This window comes from Anthonomus grandis, chromosome 1 (assembly GCF_022605725.1).
Source record: "Anthonomus grandis grandis chromosome 1, icAntGran1.3, whole genome shotgun sequence".
Lineage (NCBI taxonomy): Eukaryota > Metazoa > Arthropoda > Insecta > Coleoptera > Curculionidae > Anthonomus > Anthonomus grandis.
Genome location: NC_065546.1, coordinates 32139659 through 32162325, shown reverse-complemented (window position 1 = coordinate 32162325; position 22667 = coordinate 32139659). Strand labels below are relative to the sequence as shown.

Sequence of the window (22667 nt, the reverse complement as noted above, 5' to 3'; positions counted from 1 at the left end):
GCATTTTTTTTATTTAGAAAAGGAAAATTGAGAAAAGTCGCAGTCAGGGTGCCTTTAAATAAGCATATATTATAATGCCTAATTTGATTTAACTTTAAAGTTCAAAATTTTCTTTACGTTAGTAGTATTTACAACATTTATTCTATACTTAAAAAATATTTCTTTAAATCTCTTCCTAAAGCTACTAAATCAAATATATAACTGGTAAAATTCGAATCTAAGTTCATTCTCATTCCCAAAAACTCGAATCCTGGTCAGTGCAATGACTTTGGGTTGATTAGTCTGATGAGTAACGCCCTAAAGATCCTTCTCTTGCCCTAAAGATTTCTTGGCCGACAATCTAATTTGGCCTTTAATGACTTTCTAAAAACACTAACTGACCTTATACATTAAAATACCCAGGCAATAAAACAAACAAATACAAAAAAATGGTAAACAACCATGGATAACGAAAGGACTGTTAAAAAAAATTAGGCATACAAATTATTTATATAATTTTAGTCGCATAAACTCTAATAATATTAACAACTTATTTAATGAATACAAAGCCTATAAAAAATGCTTCAAAATTTTCAGAAATAAAAATTACTAGTGAAATAACTAGTGCTATTTGGAATTGTGTTAATCAAATTTGTAACAAACCTTCTCAAAAAAAAATGGACAAATTAAAACTATCAAACTGTAATGGATAATATTGAGATTGCAAGTCATTTTAATTAATTTTTTTGTAGAATTGGGGAGAAATTGTCGGATAAAATTCCAAGTGATTGTAGGAAACAGGAACCAGGGTGTCCAAAAAGCCTATCTTTATAGGGTAATTCCGGGAGAGATGGCCCGCCGGGTGAGATGGCTCTTTCTAATATTTCCTAAATATATTTGATTTACGGCACTGTAGCTTTAGACGCATCCTATTCAACGTGCTGTATATATCGAGATCTAGGTTTGCGGTTTTTTTCTACACTTTAAGGAAAGTTTTGCTAAAAAAAATATTTTACAAACATTTAAAATATTTAACCTTAAAAGTAATGTATAGTTTTTTCTGAAAATTTTGTTTTTTTTTCAAGTTTTTGTTACTTCTTTTGGGTTTGTGCATTTTTGAGGTTATGTTAATGCACCCGTACCTCTAAAATTTAATAAATCTCAGGAAATATTTTGTGGGCCATCTCACACCCTGACTTTTGGGATAGATGGCCCAACTACTAAATGGGTTAGTTGGCCCATGGGCCATCTATCCCGGAAAACAAAAATAATTTTTTTATTTAATCCTTACAAAAATCTAAGTCTAAAATTAGCATTTAAGTATACAATTTAGACATCCAAAGTATATAAATGTATTTTTTAGAGTCATGCCGACTGACTACATTAGAAAAGGTTTAGTACAAAGAGGAAACTGGACTGAAGAAGATTTAGTCAATACTGCAGAAACTGTCAGAAATAGTGTTATGGGTATCAGAGAGGCATGCCGTAATTTTAACAACATTCCACCACCAACATTTCGCAGGCGCTTCAAAAACAATGATTTCCAGAAACGAGCTCTTGGTCCACCTTGTGTTCTTGGTATTGAAAATGAGAAAAAAACTAAGCTACTTATCCAGAAATTACAGAAACATGGATTTGCACCTACTCGTGAATGCGTCAGAGCAATGGCATTTAACTTGGCAGAGCAGTTGAAAATTAAACACACATTAAATAGAGAGAAAAAACTGGCTGGGTATGATTGGTTAACTATGTTTTTAAAACGAAACCCCGACCTAAGTGTTAGAAAAGCTGAAGGGGTGTCACTAGCTTGTTGTAAAGAAATGAATAAGACAGATGTTTCTGTGTATTTTAATTTACTTGAAACCACATTAATCGAAGGAGAAATAATGAACAAAGCTGGTCACATATTTAATATGGACGAAACAGGTTTACAATTAAATAATAAACCTGGTTATGTTATTGCTACAAAAGGCTCAAAAAATGTTGCCGCAATTACTGCTTCAGAGAAGGGAGAAACCATAACAGTAATATCATGTTGTAATGCAGAAGGTTATTACATACCACCTGCTTGTATATTCAAGGGGAAAAATAAAAAGCTGAGATTGAAGATGGAATGCCCCCCCTGGCTCCACTGTTTATATGAATGAAAAATCAGGTTACATTAACACTGATATAATGTTTGCTTGGCTAAAAAATCAATTTATACCACGTTAACCGCAAGGAAAAGTTCTACTTTTACTGGATGGGTATGCTAGCCATTGCAGCTCATCAGAGATGCTTGAATACGCTGATGAACATGGTGTTATTCCTCTTTGCCTGCCTAGTCATACCACACAGTTTCTCCAACCTTTAGATAGATGTTTTTTTAAGAGCCTTAAAGCTTTCTTTAATAATGCTTGCAACACATTTATTAGAACAAATCCAACTAGGAAAATTAACCGGTTGCAATTTGGTCAGCTGCTATCTAAGGCGTGGTCAAAAGCTGCGACAGTTAAGAATGCTGATAAGTCCCTCTAACAAACGTATTTTTATTTATTTATAAAAAAAACATTTTTAGATAATATGGCAACAGTTAATAATGATGAAAATCAAATGCCAAAACAAGAACAAGCAATACCATCCACGTCAACGTCAGACTTGAATAACATACCATCGGAACGTGATAAAGATCAAAATCAGGACACCCCCGGAACACTGTTCAACAAATTTTCGCCTTTTCCAAGCACATCAGCTATATAATATTGAAAATGCACGAAACAGAGCATAACAGGTAGCTTGCGTCCTAACATCTCCAGAAAATATTCAAAAACAAAAATTGGCTAACGCGCGTAAGAAAGACAAAGAAAAGAAAAAAAAATAAAAAAAAATACGACGATTATAACCAAAAACAAGCAAAAACAAAAAAAATAATGATGATGGGTCAAATGATTCATGTGTAAAGGAACAAACTAAAAACATAAAAGGGAAAAATAAATTAAACCTAACCATCCAAAAACCAAGAGCGAAAAAACTTAAATTAAATAAAGACGACTCATCCACAGATACTAACACATCAGACGACTATGTTTCCGAATCTGAGGATTGCTCACAAGAAGACGATTCTACAGAATGCCTTGGATGTGGCGAGATATACAAACTCACAACTAAAACTGATGACTGGATTCGATGTATTCACTGCACAAGGTGGTTCCATGAAAGCTGCTCTAAATATTTGAATCTCTGTGACCTATGTGGAAAAATTTTATCAAAAAAGCGATGTTAAATTAAGTTTTTTTAATGGACCGTCTCACCCAGTATGGGTGAGCCAACTAACCCATAGCACCTGGGAGAGTTGGCCCATTCAGCTTATTTTTTTAAAACTGTTTGTAGAGTTAGATTTTTTAGTTTTTCTTTAATTGTTAACTGGAATAAATGCTTATGTTAAATCTCTTTTCTTTGGTTTGATTAACTTTTGGGTTTTCATTTTATGTCATTTTTCAAAAAAAGTGAGCCAACTATCCCGGACTTACCTACCCTATCATGAAATATATTAACTTGAAGTTATAAGGACTATTCACAAACTAAAAACAAGAAAGTCTATAGGTCATAATGGAGTTCGTTCCGAGGTTCTAAAAGAAATTTTTTATGAAATAGCACCTATCTTAGCTTATTTAATAATTTTTGTTTTCAAATTGGAATTTCCAGAGGCCCTTAAAATCGGAGAAATTAAACCACTTTTTAAGGAAGGAGAGAAATTGAATCTAAACAACTATAAGCCGATTCCACTCAGTCTAAATTTTTCAAAAATCTTAGAAGTCATTATTAATTCCCAAATTGTTCCTTCTTTTTGCAAAAAATAATGTTGTCTCTAATAACCAATTTGGTTTCAGAAAAGGCAAATCAACGGAAGATGCTTAGAACATTGAAATACTAGAATTAATATTGCTGTGGAACTAAGGGCAGTTTGTTTTCTTGCAACATCTCTGATGCAATGATGCGAAATGCTTATGTAGAAATGGCAAAAAAACATACTTTAAAATATCGCAAAAATTTGTCATTTATTTTGATAGCGGCAAAAGAATATTATTTCTCTTTAATAAAATATGAACCTTTTTTTTCATGAAATATTAAAAAGAAGTCAACATTCAAATGAATGAAAATAACGTATATTAGAGAAAAAGGCAACAACATCGCAACGCTGCTCGATCGCATTGATGATTCTACCGACACAAGTAATCTTTACCAGTGACGTCGACAAAAAATATTTACATGACAAATATTTAATATTAATAAATTATGCTTTAAATTATTATTACCGTTTATAAACTCTTTATGCTTTTTTTAACGTACATCATTAGAGTAAAAGTACTTAACTAATAAAAAGCCTTTTTATGAAAATTAAATATTTTATAATTGAAGAGTGGAAATTCAAAAGGGTCTATGTGCCAAAAAAAACGAAACTGAGATATTGATAAAAAAATATATATAATATTAAAAAAACTTTGAATTTGTATTGAAATAGTTTTATTAGGCAAATTAAACAAGAATCAATAAACGTATTATATTGTTATACACAAAACAAAAACTATCATTAAGAAAAACTAATCATAACACAAAATCCACTAGAAGGTCCTAAGTGCCAACTATAATACACTGTAAAAAGGGTCTATGTTCAAAGGAGCCTTTTAATTCGATTGTGTGATGATATTATCATAAAACTGAACATATTTAACAGGAATATAGTACATCATATCTTTTAAGTTTTTCAGCTTCTCGGCTGAAATACGGTTTCTGCAGTCGAGGTCTGGAACCAACGCTACCGGAATTTCAGTCGACCTTTTTAGAATATTACAAGTGTCCAATCCTCGAGTTGAGAGAAGGTCTTTTTGGTTTTAATCAACGTTTCTTGCCCCTGTTCAATTATGATCCAGGCTATTTGTGAAATTTGTAGTTTAGTCGTATTTAGATATTCGCCTGCCATGCTCTGAAAATCTTTAAAATCGTTTTTTTCAATACATAGTACATTAAAAGGTCTTTGGTGGCGTGCCTATATTTTCGAAAGTGTAGTTTTTTACAACGCGTTTTCTCTTTTCTATTTGTGCAAAATCTCTATCACAAGTGAGATATGACTGGCCACTTGTCAGAAATTTTTGCTCAACCTTTTCGTAGATACCCTTAGAACTTAGGTAAATCATCAACATTAAAATAATCTTATTCTTGTTTTGTCCTATGCAATTGTCACTCCACATGACAAAATTTTTTCTATTAAGAAAATTTGAGTGCAAAATTACTTTTAGCAGACCAAACGCTATTTCATTTCCACCTCTCCCAGTAAGTGACTCATCCCAGAGGCACATAAATGCATCATCTGTATCTGACAAATGAATTCCGAGGTTAAAACAGGACAACTGCCGACTGTAAAACATGTCAGAATGTGTTAGTGTCGGAATAAAAAGCACTTGTTCTAAATCAATCGAAATAGTATTGTCATCACTTTCTATTGTTTGTGATTTAGCAATGTCGGTGTTCATTGTGACTCTTGCATTTCCCGCTTTACGATGATGCAATTGCAGTTTTTGCGTAACTTGTTTTCTTTCTGGATCGGACAATGAAATTCATATAATCTTATTTTGATAAAGATCACACTTCGAACATATATCTGACCTAAGCTTTCCGAATGTAAGATTTGGACAATCCTTCTTAAATACCATTGAGTAATACTTATAAGTAGCGGTTGATTGGGAATATTTTGCATTGTACGCCAAAAACATACGATTTAGATTTAAATCTGGACTTAGAAATTCTTTGATTGACTTATTCCGGCTGTAGTGATTTTCCTCGCGAGGAAAGCTCTGAATATGATCCCTGACATGCTGACGAAATTCTGGCAAATACTTTCTAATTTTCATTCCCTTACCACGTTGATCTGTGTACGTAGTATATCCCATTTTTTTTTGACAATTACTTGCACTCTTTTATGACACTATGAGTTTTTCGACAAACCTGAACATATTGTCCACTACCATTAGGAACAGTATAAGTAATCGTACTTTGGCGACGATTTTGTTCTGGCATATTATACGTGCCGCTTGAATCAGTCCCAAAAGAAAAGTACTCTGCTTATCGAAATTAGCAGCTTCATAATATTGACGAAACAGTGCTTTTGTTTGCTCGAATGTTAAAGATTTGCAGGCATATTTACAAGAACATGTTACCTGTAACAAAAAAGTGAAGTCATATTTTGGAGCTTGTTTTAAGGTTAGAATTGCTTACCTCAAGTTCAGGCGGATTTTTTGGTGGCAAAATAACACTTTTATAATTTGAATGTTGTAAACCACTAATTCTGCACCTTTTTCTTTCTTTTCTAACACTTTCAATACCTTTTTGGCGTCTTTTTACTGCATTATCGCTCTGTTGTACATTGCCACGTGCGTCCATTTTATATACTATTATACTAATGACGTTAAGTGCTGGGCACTTAGACCTAAAAAAGATACCTGCGCTTAGATCGGCTGCAGGTTTCGACGCCAGAAAATAATACAGAGGTAATACCAAAGGCACATAGACCCTTTTGTATGCTAATTGGCGTTGGCATGTAGACTACTACACAAGTGTTACCGTAACATGGGGATACTTTGATCAATTTTTTTCTACATTTGGGATTGTAGCTACTCTAATATGGTTTTACAGTAATTAAAAATAACCTTAGCAATCGGTTTTATTTAATAAACATCCTACAAATAAATAAACTTTGAAAATAGATAGATATACTTAAGTTGGGGATACTTCGATCATCAATTTATTTTGTATGGATTTGTAAAGTAACCCCTTTTAAAAAGTGCCTTGAATTAAAAAAATGTTTTTAAATTGTAGATTTAGGCTATACAAAAAACGAAAACTTAAAATAAGACCATTTTATTGATAAAAATAGTTTTCTGTTAATAAATAATAGAAATAAAAAACTCGCTTTACTTACAAAAATATATTTAGCAGTTACATATTATTGGGCATAAACCGTGTCAGAAGTATTATCATTCATTCGAAAACATAAACAAAAGATAATACCACTTCGAAAATACATTAAAAAAATATTATCTAAACTTCAACGACAGGAATGCTGGAGGAAAATTCATAATAAACATTCAGATCTTCGTCTAATTTTTTCTGTGGGATTGGATTGAATTGCAATAATATCCTCATTTCTGATCACAGAAACATCATCCGGCACGAGTTTAAATTTGGTTTTGTTTGTACTAATAGCTTTAAGATCGGTAACTAAAATCTCGGGATCTATTTCAGTAATCTTACATAGATATTTGTAAGTTTTTTTGCCTCTCTGCGAAGAAAATTTTGTCAAAATATATTGGCCAACTTCATATATATCAAGCTTTTCTGAACGTAAAGGCTGTTCTGAACTTTTATTGATTTCCTGTCGAAGCTCCAACAAGTTCATATCGTCTTCGCTGTCAGAAATATTATCCAAGACTGTTGTAGGAAAACTATATCCAGGTGTAATGTTATCTTCCTGAGCTTTTACTGATGCCGTAGATATACTACAACCAGGTGCAACAGCTAACCGTTTCTTCTTCCTTTTTAGTAGATTCGGATCGCCAAATCGCTGCTCCTTTAACATTGTAGTAAGGGCGCTTTCTACGTCAGCAGTAGGATCTATGGCATCGGTATCCCGGGGTAATTTTTAAAAAATTTGTTCTCGGTCTAGAGGGTAAATACCAGAAGCACTAAATGAACTTATTAAATTACGTTTGATCGCTGATTTTATTAAAGTATTAGACTTCTGTCATGGAAGTCTTGCATCCATGTAGTTCAATATCTTATTTAGAAGTTTAGCAAATGTATCCTTAGGAACCGTTGAGAGTCTTAAGTTTTGCAACTTCCATTCTGAAAATATAGCGTCAAGTGGTTGACAAAGATAAGTCGAATTTGGAACAAAACAGACGAAATCAATTTCATTTTCTGCACACAACTTCGTAACTTCGGGATCCATATGGGAAGATGGGTGATCGCCAATTAAAGCCTTACGCCCATCTAAACGTTTTGCATGGGGAAAAAAACTGCTTAAAAACCAATCACGAAATGTTGCCCCATCTAACCATCCACTTGGTGTTCGGTTAAATCTAGTCCCTAGACTGCAACATGGCTTGTCACAACACGGGAGTCCTTTTGGGCCACCCTCTTTCCAGGAGTCATATAAATGTGGACTTTATATCATAACGGTAGTGCAACTTTTTGAGTGGTTCATAACCTTCTCAGGGTATTTTACGCCACGCCTATAAACACCACTTTTTTCCCTGGATCATCGGAAAGATTCAATTCGTCATAATTAAATATATTTGCACTGGGAAGATCTCTTATTACCACTTCTAGATTATCATAAAATATATTTAAAGTTTTTTTGGACATCGCAGCCCTCGCCCTTTTTATGTTAGTAGCTAATCTTTGCCCGTAAGAGTCTTTGTGCCTGTTTAGAAGACGATACGTCCAATCAAACTCTCACGAGATGTGTTTAAATTTATTAATAACATCACCCTTTTGGTGTAAGTAATACTTGGCCAGCATCCTTATGTCCATGAGACTTAATGAAAATCCCCTATCTGCACATTTTGAAGCCGCCTTCAGTATTGCTATTTCCTCGTGTTTGGTAAAAAATAGTGGGACGACCTGGTTTACTAATGTTTTCCCTTGTACTTATTATAGAGAGTTCCAAAAGGAATATTAAATTGCTTTGAAGCTTCTCGTATTGAGCATATACCATCCACCACTACTTTCAATGCATGCTCCAGCTTTTTAGGGGTATAATTTATATAATGTCTGCTCCCCAGCACCCTTTTATGCTCGCGAGGCATTTCTGAAAAAAAAAAATATTTTAATAACTTCTGGAAAGATAATTATAATATATGTTAATGGAGCAACTTTGATCAAGCGATCAATGTTACTCCATAGCCCGATCAAAGTTACCCCGTGGAACAAACATGGTTCTATAAATAACCCTTAACTTAAATTTCACTAAAATCTTTTTGAAATCTACTAAGTAATACACATGAAAGTTAATGCAAGAAAGAACATAATGGTAATATATGTACTTACCTTTGTAGCCTTGAAGTTTGCTGACTTACAAAAACAGAGCAAACCACGTGTAGACTTTATGATAATATTTTTTAACATCGATGCACAATTACGGCGGTCTGCGACTCTCAACTAACTGGCTTAACTAATGAACCAAGCAGATGTTCAGTTTTATTGTCGTACTGTGGGAAATGGTGGGGGTATGACGGCGCAACTATTTTAGGAAGTTTTGATCAAAGTTTGACCCGTATTTAAAGTATCCCCACGTTATGGTACCTGAAATTTGCCGGCAGTAGCACTTAAACCCTTTTGAATTTCCACTCTTCAATTATTATAGATTTCATAATAAGTTTTTGTTATTCTACGTTTATGACGACGATTGTTCCTTGATATGATGTTATGACAATACCAAAACCATTCAGGACAATATTAATTTCCAAGTTAAAAAATAAAAAGTAATTTTTGTAACCTTTTAATGCGTCCATATATAAATCTTTATAAATATGACTTCATCAGAGAATTAGTTTCAGATTCAGCAACATTAAATAACCCATGAAAGATTTTTTTTTTAATTTATTTATTCATTTAATCAATCAACTACAAATTAATTTACAATTATTATGAGATGTAATATGCATATTTAATATATTACTTAATAATAATAATCCGGACTTTAATTTAAATTATTTTGCCCTGGGAAAATCCTAAATAATTCCGCATTGTATTCGATCATTAAAAAAAAAGAACAAGCGGGTTTGAGTTTAAACAATAAAACTTTAACCAAAGCGATTCGAATCATTTAATTATCGTACTTTGATGGCTAACGAACCGCTTTTAAGGTTTTGTAATTAGCAGTTCAATGCGATGAATTTCAGAAAAAAAATTTAAAAAAATAGTTTTGGGGATTCAAGTGTGAGCTAACACTAAAAAATAAATGGAAAAATTTAGGTTCTTTTACCTCAATTTAATTAGTGGGCATTTATTGTAATTATTGCCTAATTGTTATTATGGAAAGTTGTATTATAAAAATGGAAATATTATTTTTTTTTTATTAAAATGATATTTTTTAATAAACGTCACTGAAGAAAAAGTAAAAGAGATAGAAGAAAAATACAACTTGAGGATTGTTTTTTTTTTTAATTGGCTATGTAGTTCACGTATTATTTATAGAGGTATGCTATTTAAAATCAAAAATTCCTCTCTTAGAACCATAAAACTTTTTAACAAATCATCATGCTCATTAACATGGTACTCATTTTCAACTGCTTTTATTCAACTGACCCAATGGTAAAACCAAATTTTCAATTTTCGCGACTAATGATGTGAAGAAAATGCGAAAAAAATAGACTTGAAAGAGTTGTTTACGAACCAACCCCTACCCTTGCAAAAGCTATCCTTTCCATTTTTTTAGTATCATCATTTGATTAAGGGTCAAAATTTAAGACAGAAGATTTTTTTGAAATCTTAACTCCTTTTTTTAAGTCTTCAATTTCAAAAAACCCGTTTTTTTAAATCACCCTTTTAGTGCCCCAGAATTTTCTTTACACAAAATTTTAGAGAATTACATCTTAATAAATTCTTAAGTTTTATTTTTAAATATATTATTTCTAAACAATTTTAGTGTCCTATTTAGAATCAACAAAAATCATATTATTATTAAGCCAAACACAAAAAGAAATAATATTTACATTTTGATTTACCATTACAGTAATATTAAAAATTCGTTTTTTTCTTTAATGAAGAAAATTATCATTTTTTTTAAATCATAATATTTACGGATTTAAGACAGAAATATTTGAATTTAAGCCAAAATTAATACGTAATCCACGTCGCCAGTTAAACAGTTTTTTTTAGATCACACTTCTATTCTTATCTAAAAATTCAATAATTAAAAAAAACCTATGAGCTCTTCGCAAAATAATATCTAAAAAATATAGATTATCCATTAAATTCGGACATTTATTTATTAATTAATATATACCTTAAGCAAAAAATTGAATTAAAATTAAATAAATCACGTAATATACTGAATTGTGATTACCTGGTTGAGTGAATAAGTTAAGTAATTCATTGTTCCGATGTTTCCGCAGTATGATACTGAAGACCTCGTTCTAATTAGTGGGTAATGCATTTAATGCGATTTGTGCCTAATTATTGCTATAGGAAGTTGCATTATATGAATTAAATTAAACACCTTTATTTAACCTTAATATTGTAGTATTTTTTTGAAAGTATACAATTGTCTAAAAATGTATAAGACAACAATTAGATCTTTATAACAAAATCATGCATATGATTTAACTACATGGAAAATGCATTTAAAGATATTCCTTCCAGCCAGTTTAAGTACATAATTTTGATTATTTCACACATTTATATCTAGTTTCAAGCATTTTGGATAACTGAACAATCTAAAAAAATTCGGTACATAAGAGAAACTGTGAACAAATTCGCATTTTCAACGTAGTTCCAAACATAAAAATCACTACCTACTGATTTTTGATACCACACTAAATAAAAACTGTTTGAGATATTCCGGTAATTCGTGCAGAAGCAAATAAAGGAATGCTTGATAAATGTATTTATTTATTTACAAAGCAAAAAAAGTACAACTTCATAAATATTACCCAGGAAGCGTGCACTCGAAGATATGTGTGCGCCTAATTATATCAATAATATTAATTATAAACGTACAGTAGTGGCCAAAAGTAGACAGACAAAGTATTATTTTCATATAATTGTTTAAAGATTTACCCACAGGTCCCCTAGATTTTAAATTATTGTTATTTGTAAGGCAGTCTATAAAAAGATACCAATAAATTTCAGTTAAATAGTTTGCTTGCTATCAGATAAAGCAATAATATAAATATAGCTGGTCAAAAGTAGATAGACAAAAACAATTTTGGAATTATTTTCTTGTCTAGATATTTATAAAATAAAATTAGTATAGTATTGCTTCTCTTAAATTTAAGGTGCAATATGCCAAGCGGAATTAGAGCCATTACAAGCCAGCAGACAACGCATTATTAATGCATATGGCGCGGGTGATCGTCAAATTGATATTGCTCGTAGATTTGATGTTAAAAGAAAAGCTGTTTGGGCAATTATCAAAAAATATGAAAAGACAGAATCATTAGAGCCAAAAAATAAATCTGGTCGACCAAAAAAAAATGGACATTAGAACTATATGCAAATTAAAACAAATTAGCCAGAATAACCCTTTCATAACTTCTCGTCAAATTCAGATAGAATTACAGGCTCTAGGGATTTGTAATGCGTCCTCAAGGACTGTAAGACGAAGGGTGGTAAAAGAGAATCTATTTGCACGTAGGCCAGCATAAAAACCATTGCTTTCAAAAAAGAATCGCTTAGCGCGATTGGAATTTGCTCGTCAGCATATACACTGGACAAAGCATGAATGGAAACGTGTTTGCTGGAGCGACGAATCGAAGTTTAATTTGTTCAATTCCGATGGAATTCAATATGTTAGACGTCCTTCTGGCCAGCGTTTGAATCCCAAGTACACAAAACCCACAGTTAAGCATGGAGGTGGATCAGTGATGGTTTGGGGTTGCTTCTCAGGTTATGGAATGGGCCCGTTACATCGCATAGAGGGTATAACGGACAGGTTTATGTACAGGGATATTCTCAGAGATGTTATGTTGCCATATGTCGAAGACAATTTACAATTGAGATTCCAATTCCAGCAAGATAATGACCCGAAGCAATCCTCCAAAATTATGAAGCAATTTTTCGAAGAAGAAAAAATACCAGTTTTAAAATGGCCATCCCAGTCACCCGATCTTAATCCCATCGAAAATTTATGGGAAATTGTAGATCGTGATATTAGGGATACAAACTATTCAAATAAAGGTGAATTATTCGAACGGTTGCAACAGAAATGGAAAAATATTGGTTTTAATAGACAATCTTATTGAATCAATGCCACGTAGATATTAGATTGTAATAGACAATAATGGGTATTTTACAAAATACTAATATTATAGATGGTTTAGTTTGTAATTAAAAAAAATACTTCGAAAAAAAAAGAGTATTGGTTATTTTTTTAAATTTGCCTATATCTATCTACTTTTATCTATCTCTATCTAATCTACTTTTGTCCAGCGTATATTTAGTTATTTCTTATTATTTACCAAATTAGGTGATTGTTTCTAAAGAATGTTTTCTTATTTTTATACATGTTTATGTTGCCCATAATATACTTAAATATCTTTATTATAAAATTTTTATTTCCTTTGATTTTTTTAAAAAACCATTTTTCTATCTACTTTTGGCCATTACTGTATGTCATTTCAAATTATTTCTAGATTTTTCATTAATATTCTAAACTACGTTAAATAAGTGGGCATTTAAAGTAACTATATACAGTGCATCCCAAAAGTTATGTCTAAATTCATTTAAAATTCAGGGGTGTGTTCGAAAAAAAAACGCTCGGACCCGTCGATTTTTATTTTTAGAGTTTTTTTTCAAGCGCATTTTTGTACGTGAAGTTGGTATCTACAGGCTTGCTCAAAAATACATTACGACCATCAACTTAGTTTCTTCAAATGAAAGCTTCTTTTTTTTATTTCATTTTTGAATTTCGCGTGGAATTCTACGTATGTTTCAAGCATCATGTCCTATACCGAAAGTCAACAGTTATCGAAAAAAAGACGACCAAACATTTTTATTGAAGTTCACCTTACGAGTCACCTTATCTCCGAGAATTTTTTGGTTTGGTGATAGAACACGTACTCAAAGAGAATCTGCTCAATTATTCAATGAAATCCATCCTGATCGTCCTCCGATATGTCAAAAGGTGGTGAGTAGAATAGAGGCTAAATTTAGAGAATTCGGTCATGTTAGAGATCTGCTGAAATCGGGTCGTCCTGCTCGAGATGAAAATGAACAACTTGACGTTTTGTTTTCTTTGGAAGAAAATCCATGCCCTCCTCTGTCGCAGATTGGGGCAAATTTACACATGGCGAAATCTATAGTTCACTGAATAGTTAAAAAGCACAAATATCACCCTTACAAAGTTATTCCTGTGCAAGAGTTATTTCATGACGATTTCGATAGGCGAAATGAGTTTTGTGAATGCTTACAAAACATGTGCAATCTAAATAATAATTTAGTAACAAATATTATTTTTTCCGATGAAGCTACGTTCTGTTAGAATGGTAGTGTGAACAGACAAAATTGTCGATATTGGGCAACAGAAAATCCGCATTGGATGATGAAGGTAAACACCTAGTATCCTCAAAAACTAAATGTGTGGTGTGGAATAGTGCGCGGAAGAGTAATAAGTCCCTTTTTCTTTGAACAGACTTTAACGGGACAAGTGTATCTCGATTTTCTTCAATTTGAATTAGTTTCAGTATTACTATTTTATTTCCAAATCCATTGGTCCCAGACTATCCTGACAAAGAACTAATTTTCCAGCAAGAAGGCGCTCCTGCGCACTATGCTGCCACTGTGCGTACATTTTTGGATGAAACCTTTCCCAATCGGTGGATAGGAAGAAGAGGACCCATCGAATGGCCTGCTAGGTCGCCTGACCTAACAACAATGGACTTTTTTTTGTGGGGATACCTCAAGTCGAAGGTATTTGTTAATACGCCAAATAATCTACACGACTTGAAAGAGGGAATTCGCAGAGAAGTGCGCGCCATAACTCCGGAAATGATTGAAAATGTGCAACGAGACTTTATTGATCGCCTTGGATATTTTCAAGCCGTGAATAGCAACCATTTTGAACATTTAACTTAATTTTTGTTCTTTTTTTATTTGTTACACGAATCGTCTTTTTTTCGATAAGTGTTGACTTAAGGTATAGGACATAATGAAATATACGTAGAATTCCACGCGAAATTCAAAGATGAAATAAAAAAAGGTGCTTTCATTTGAAAAAATGAAGTTGATGGTCGTAATTTATTTTTGAGCAACCCTGTATATACAAACTTCACGTACAAAAATGAGCAACTTGAAATAAAAATTTAAAGGGTTCGAGCGTTTTTTTTCGAATACACCCCTGAATTTTAAATGAATTTAAACATAACTTTTGGGATGCACTGTATAGAAAAATACACTATACAGATAAGTTATAACCATGATATTGCATTACTAATTTTACTGAAGTTATTCCTTATTCAAATTTTTATCTTGCTTTTATCTGCCTTAGTTATTCCTTAGACCGTCATAATTAGCCTGCCTTCGCGTGAAACAACAATTTTGTGATGGTACGATAATATCGAAGCGGCTCACAGCTCTAGTTGTTATATAATAATTATTTGATGACTGATATAATTTATTTTTTATAACAAAAATGTTCAATCTATCGCAAAAAAGCTACCCAATAGTAAGGAATTTAAATAGAATTATCTTCAATACATTTTTTTAAATAATTAAGAGAGAGCACAGTTGTAATTGTGATGTTGCAACCTAACAAACTATACCATAATTAAAAAGAGACTGTACTAGAGCTAAGTAGCCTGATTTTAATAAAATAGCTAGCAATAGTTTATAAAATTTGAAGATTTTTTTAAATTTTTGTAGAGGCATCATTATTATGTCCCATTTCAAAAATCTGTCATAGTAGACACCACGATAATTGCCAGCCGTCGTTTGTTGTACTGTTGTTATACATTTGCAATCTTCACAATCCATAACTTTATATTATTTTCATAGCTTCTGATTTTTTGATGCACTTTCAAACAGTCTACAAGACTATTCACAGATATTAAAAATAATATTGGTCCCAAATTAGCATAAGCGTCCCTTGAGGAACGCCAATAAAAATCTCTGTGGGATCACCATAAATGTGACTTTAATCTTTTGTAAATCCATAGTTAAAAATAAATTTGCCAAAATATTTCAAATACCTCTGACTCCAATTTAATCTAACTTTTCCAGCAAAATAGAGACCACCGGATCAAACCGTAGCCGATCGAGAGTTCTAGCCGTGACACTGGTTTCGTGGCGTCAAAATTGAAGCCGAGATTTGGTGGCGCACGCCGTACAGTGGGACGACTAAGTGGAGATACCGCGGGACCTAATAATTTTTACATTTTACAAGATAATAATTTTTTTTTATTATTACGTATTTTTAGGTATATGATAAATGTTTTAAATATTTTTTATTATTTATTTTATGGGAAAAATATACATAAACGGTGTTTCAAATTCGTCTACCCTCAAAATACGAAAATGGATAATTTACCCCAAAGTTGCACATTATTTACTTGTAAAAGAATATGCCATATAAAAAAATATATATATTATATTTTATGTGGTTTTGAAGATTATTGGGAAAAAAAAAACAAATTTTCAAAAACTTATTCTTGACACTTTTGTGGGTTATCTTGGTTGCTATGGGAAAGTTTTTGCATTCCTGTATTACTTTTTCGTAAAAATGTTAATGCCTAAAACAAAATTCGGTAGGTACCTACGCCAAATTTTAGTTGCTTATTTAAAAAATCGAAAATTTGAATGATTCCGAAGATAATCAAAAAAAAAACAAAAAAAAAATTTTAAATCCATTTTAATTTTTTCTGAGCTTAAACAGGAATGCAGCAAGAGGTAGGCATTATTCTAAATAAAATTAAGATTGTAAAATGTAGTTAAAAAAAAATAGTTAATTTACCCACCTAATTTAAATACCGAATTTTTATTCTTTTCAAAACTCAAAGCGAGTATCAAAATAGTTTGGTAGTTTAAAATTTTAAATGCATAATCTTACTATAAACTACAATAATAACTGCAGTAAAATATTATTTCGAATCAACGCAAAATACGTGCCCCAGCGCGGAATTTTTGCCATCGCGATGCGGTCGTCGCCTCGCATGATTTTGGCTTCTGTTGTGAGGTATCGATGGAAGCGGGGATAAGTGTCCAGGCTAGAACTATCGATCGGCTACGATCGAACGCCTTTTTCAACTCTAGAATTTTTTAAATAGCGGAATAATAATTGAAGTTTAAAGTATTTGAGGAAAGGTGCGCAAGCTGACGATGAACTCAAGAGAGTAATATGATTCATTTTTAAAATATTTGCACTAGTACCATCACACCAAGTGAATTTTGAGTCTTTTAGCGGCTTAATGAAGAACTTCATTTTCTGTTCATTCATAGGTCTAAGAAAAATGCAATTTTTTATATTTACATATTTAGAATCTATTTTGTCTTTTAGATTAAAATTTTCCTGCCAGTTTTAAGCTAATTGTGTAACAAAAATATTTAATTCATGAACGATAATATTCCGGTCAGTGGTCTCTTCTTCATTAGACTTTTTGAAGATATTAATACTACTCCGCTCATATTTTCCATTAGTTATTTCATTTATTATGTCCCAGCATGGCCCCGTGATTCTTGTCGGCCTCTAATTTAACTCTGTATTGTCTTTTTATTCCGGAAACAGTTTGCTTAGTTTAAAAAAATATAAACATGAATTAGGCTATCCCTTATTTGTTTTGTTGTAACTTATGTGGTAATGTCTGTGAATTATATTATGTTTTGGCTTTGTCTACACCTTCTATGTTTATATTGACAATAAAGCATTTTTTGAGTTTGAGTTTTGATAATTTATTACGAGAGTAATTAACGTAAGTTTCAAACACTTCGAGACTTACAGTAGATTATTGTTTAAGTCTGCTGTGGCACTAAATATGTGAGATTTTTAAAATTAAAATTATTTTTACTGCAATAATACTATTAAATGTTTTCCTCAAAACACCTCTGGAAATATTAATCTATATTAATCTATATGATCTGGAATATTAATTACCTGGTCCAGGCTACAAATTTGCAAGAAACTTTGTCACCTTCGTTTTTTCTGATTGTCACTACACCTTCGGAACACCACACAAATGTATAGCCGACACCTATTAACTTTTTGGTTTCTTTTAGGAGCTGATATATTGCTGCTACTAACTGCTCACTAACATATGTTTTATTTATACTGTCACTGACGCTGGATTTGGATAGTTAAATTAACTTCCCGTATTTTCTTAATAATGTTTTTTACAAATTTTTCTCTGTTTAATGTCACTGCTACAATAGGTGGTTTATTTCTGTTGAAAAGGGGCTTAATTAAGTTAATATTAATTTTCTACACATTTAGTAAAGTAAAGTTGACAATGCCACAGTTAATAATATCAGCAAATTTTCTGGTAGCTAGGACCAATGCACAAAAAAAATTCATAGGCAGCATATCGAACTTCGATCCTTTGGGTGTATTTGACAATGACGCGGTTGATTATGCTCCCTGCAAGCTTCCTTTAAACAAAACAGATGACTCTCCATGTTATCATACAATTACATTGATTAACCTAGAAATAGGTATCGAGGTCCGATGTGCTGTCTGTAAAAGGTTTCTTGCAGTATTCATATCGCACTCTTCATATCGCGGTTCGTATGCTCTCTTGAGGTCGATGCTCGTCGTGAATAAATACTTTTAGGCACTTCTCGTGCAGCATTTATAATTCTTCTTTCAATTTTTTTCAGATTCAATTTCGGATTCAGTTTTTTTGCTTATTCTATAGTTCTCCTTCTGGTTATTCGGTGAATGATCATTCACTAAATGACTTCTTTTTGTGGGGTCATTTAAAAAGTTTCATTTATAAAAGTGTAAAATTTGAGAATACGCTATTACAAAACGCTATTTTGTTAGAATGTAATAAAATTTCCCAATATCAATTTAGTAACGTTAGAAATGAATTTTATGATCGGTTAGGATATTGTTTAGCTGTTATTGGGGGGTTATTAAAATATTAAGAGTTTTGTTCTCTCTTTTGTCGGATTTATTTTCGATCTTCTGAGTTTACAAACATTTACGATTATTTATTGCGATGTCTTTGGAATCGAATTTACTAACAATAGGTTAAATGGTTGAAATGGACCAGACAGGCTTGATGGGAATGAAAATATTTCAGATACTGCTATTGGTTTAATTAAATTTTAAGTATGATAAAATTATATTTTTAATAATCGTTAATATTAATATTTATTGGTTTAACTTCATCGTTATATTAAATAAAAGTTTAGATAAAAAAGTAATGTTAACGTGTCTTACTTTGAATGTATAGTTGTGAGATTGATAAAAGGGAAAAAACATTTCTTGTATTCGGCTGTACGTCAGATTTAACAAAGCCTTATAATAAATTGTTTGCTGGTGGCTCTGGTGTCTGGTTTTACCTGAACCGAAAATTTGGTAATATTGCAATTACATTTAATTGAATAATTCGCTTATTAACATTTTTTGAAACTTTGCACAAGGGTTTGCCAGATTGGTCTGTTCAAAAAGTTGTCTTACATTTTTTTTGTAAAATGTACAGGGAAGCCAATAATTGACTCCCTTAAAATTTACATGGGATTTCCTGTTTCGCTCGGCGACGCACCACCCGGTATGCAACTAAGTTGAGAATTTTAATTTACTTAAATTTTTTTGTACCTTATTTTCAATGTTAAGTTCCTAAAGTTACCCAAAATACTAAGAATTAGATCTAAGTGCCTGGAATAATGAAAATTGTGTACCTTATCTGGCTGCAAGAAATACTACTAATAGCTTTCTAAGAAGTTAAATAGTACCGCCAATATTTTGGGATTGTTTTTAAATAAATATTTTATCGTTGTTTCTTGTTAAAATATTAATTTTTGCATCTTAGATTTCTAGACAATTGGAGATTTCAAAGAATATTACCAAAATAAGGTTTAATAAATTATGAATAACCAGTAAAGAAATTATACATTTACTACACACATGATAAAAATACAATTCTTTTTAATTTTACTTTTAATTTTCATTTCCCAAGGCAAAAGCTACAAGAGCCGTTTGTATACAAGAATCTTTTTGAAAAAACAGTCCACTTTATGAGACAGACAGGGAGTAATGCCTGAAATACTTTTAGAATTACCCCGATTAAAATTTAGGCTAAATAAAATTGTCAATAAGCTTGGCTCAGCCAAATAGGATGTAGGTCAATGACTATTTAAGAGAAAAGATATTTATGACTTAAAATTAATGAAGGAACAAGATAGAGCTTGAAATTGTAAAGAGTGCAAGAGACAAACTATAGATTATGTAATTATCGGTGCCTTCTCAGGGAATTCAAGTATCATATCATCTAGCCTAGGTTCTATTGATTGAACGCCTTACTATTTAAATTGAGAGCACAGGTAAAAACTTATATCAAATAAGTAAAAATGTATGAGGAGCAGACGATCAAGGTTATGTGTGCGATAATAGAAGTTGTGAAGAAGGAGAACTATAGAATAAGCAAAAAAACTGAATCCGAAATTGAATCTGAAAAAAATTTAAAGAAGAATTATAAATGCTGCACCAGAAGTGCCTAAAAGTATTTATTTACGAAGAGCATCGACCACAAGAGAGCATATGAACCGCGATATGAAGAGTGCTTGAAATATCATTGAGAATTATTCCAAGATATCGTTATACTGCAAGAAACCCTTTACAGACAGCACATCGGACCTCGATACCTATTTCTAGGTTAATCAATGTAATTGTATGATAACATAATCAACCGCGTCATTGTCAAATACACCCAAAGGATCGAAGTTCGATATGCTGCCTGAGAATTTTTTTTTGCATTGGTCCTAGCTACCAGAGAATTTGCTGATATTATAAACTGTGGCATTGTCAACTTTACTTTACTACATGTTTAGAAAATTAATATTACCATAATTAAGCTCTTTTTCAACAAAAATAAACCACCTATTGTAGCAGTGACATTAAACAGAGAGAAATTAGTAAAAAACATTATTAAGAAAATACAGGAAGTTAATTTAACTATCCAAATAGCCAGCGTCAGTGACAGTAATAATAAAATATATGCGTTAGTGAGAAGTTAGCAGTAGCAATATATCAGCTCCTAAAAGAAACCAAAAAGTTAAAAGGTGTCGGCTATACATTTGTGTGGTGTAGTGACAATCAGAAAAAACGAAGGTGACAAAGTCTCTTGCAAATTAGTAGCCTGGACCAGGTAATTAATATTCCAGATCAGCAAGTCGTCATTGGTAATTAATAGATAATTTAAGATCATAATTTTAGTACAATGATCTAAAGTCGATAAGTGATAACTCGCTCAACCTTATTTATATTTCTAACCTCAGTATATTTCATTGCAATATAAGAGTAATAAGATCTAATTTCTATAACTTAATTTTGTTACTTAGGTCGCGGGAAATTCATTGTAATGTTGTTGTTTTATCAAAAACTTATCTTGCCCAAAAAATTACTGAGCTTAAAATACGAAATTATACCACTCTTTATATTGGAAGTGAAGTAAGCTGATGTGGTTAAATTATAATTTTTAAGTAAAATCCAAATTAATTCTACAGCAAAAAGTCGTCGCTGTAGATGGCCTCATTACTGTTACTAAGGAATTATTTAATAGTGTAAGGGGCGAGACCTAGGAGGGTGTTTTGAAGAAAACATTTAAAAGTATTTTTAGAGTATTATTGCAGGAAAAATAATTTTAATTTTAAAAATCTTACAAAGATAGTGCCACAGCAGAAATTCATTACAGACTTAAACAATAATCTACTGTACGTCTCTAGGTGTTTGAAACTTACGTTAATTACTTTCGTAATAAATTATCAAAACTCAAAGCCCAAACTCAAAAACTGCTTTATTGTCAATATAAACATAAAAGGGGTAGACAAAGCCAAAACATAATACAATTCACAGACATTACAACATAAGTTATAACAAAACAAATAAGGGATAGCCTAATTCTAGTTCATGTTTATATTTTTTTAAACTAGGCAAACTGTTTCCGGAATAAAAAGATAATACAGTATTAAAATAGAGGCCGACAAGAATCACGGGGTAGTGCTGGGACATAATAAATAAAATAACTAATGGAAAATATGAGCGGAGTAGTATTAATATCTTCAAAAAGTCTAATGAAGAAGAGACCACTGACCGGATTATATTGATTAAATATGTAAACATCCTTTATCTTGTATATCGAAATTTCCAGCAAAAAAAAACAAAATTCAATAATAATAACAACATAAATAATTACACAATAATTAAATGTGTTACTACCAATTTTACAGCACCAAACAAATCACATAAAAACATTTTTCTTTTAAATGCTCTGTAGCGTAGTATAGTATGTAGTGATAAATGAGTGCATTTTTAAACTACATATTATACTGCATTGCAGAACCGCTGAGTTCTATGGTGCTCTGTGCTGTAGTATAATATGTAAATACGCTTCCGAGCACTTAGATCTAGTTTCCATTATTCTATTATTTTGCATAACTGACAAAATGCAATACATAAGAAAAACTGTGAACAAATTGGCATTTTCAACTTAATTGCAGCCATCATAAACACCACTCCTTAGTTATTCTGCATGTTACACGAAAACTATTTCAGATATTCTGGTAGTTATTGCAGAGGCGGTTAAAAAGATTGTTACTGATAAATCTAAAACATAAATCATTTTTGTGGCCTAAATATTAATTGAGCTACAGTTCATTTGGCATAGCCAAATTAATTAGCAATTTTTTATGCAAAAAATCAATTTTAAAAAGCAAATATTATAAAAATGTAAAAACATTACTTATTCCTATAGTTTTTGTAAGATTTAGCACGAATTTTG

At 31.6% G+C, this 22667-nt stretch overlaps 1 protein-coding gene across 3 annotated transcripts in view; it reads right to left on the bottom strand.

Annotated features, from left to right (window-relative positions):
* The window catches only part of LOC126739778 (putative polypeptide N-acetylgalactosaminyltransferase 9), a 501736-nt gene that overhangs the window by 363798 nt on the left and 115271 nt on the right, over nt 1-22667 (bottom strand). The gene's annotated exons all lie outside the window — the stretch shown is intronic.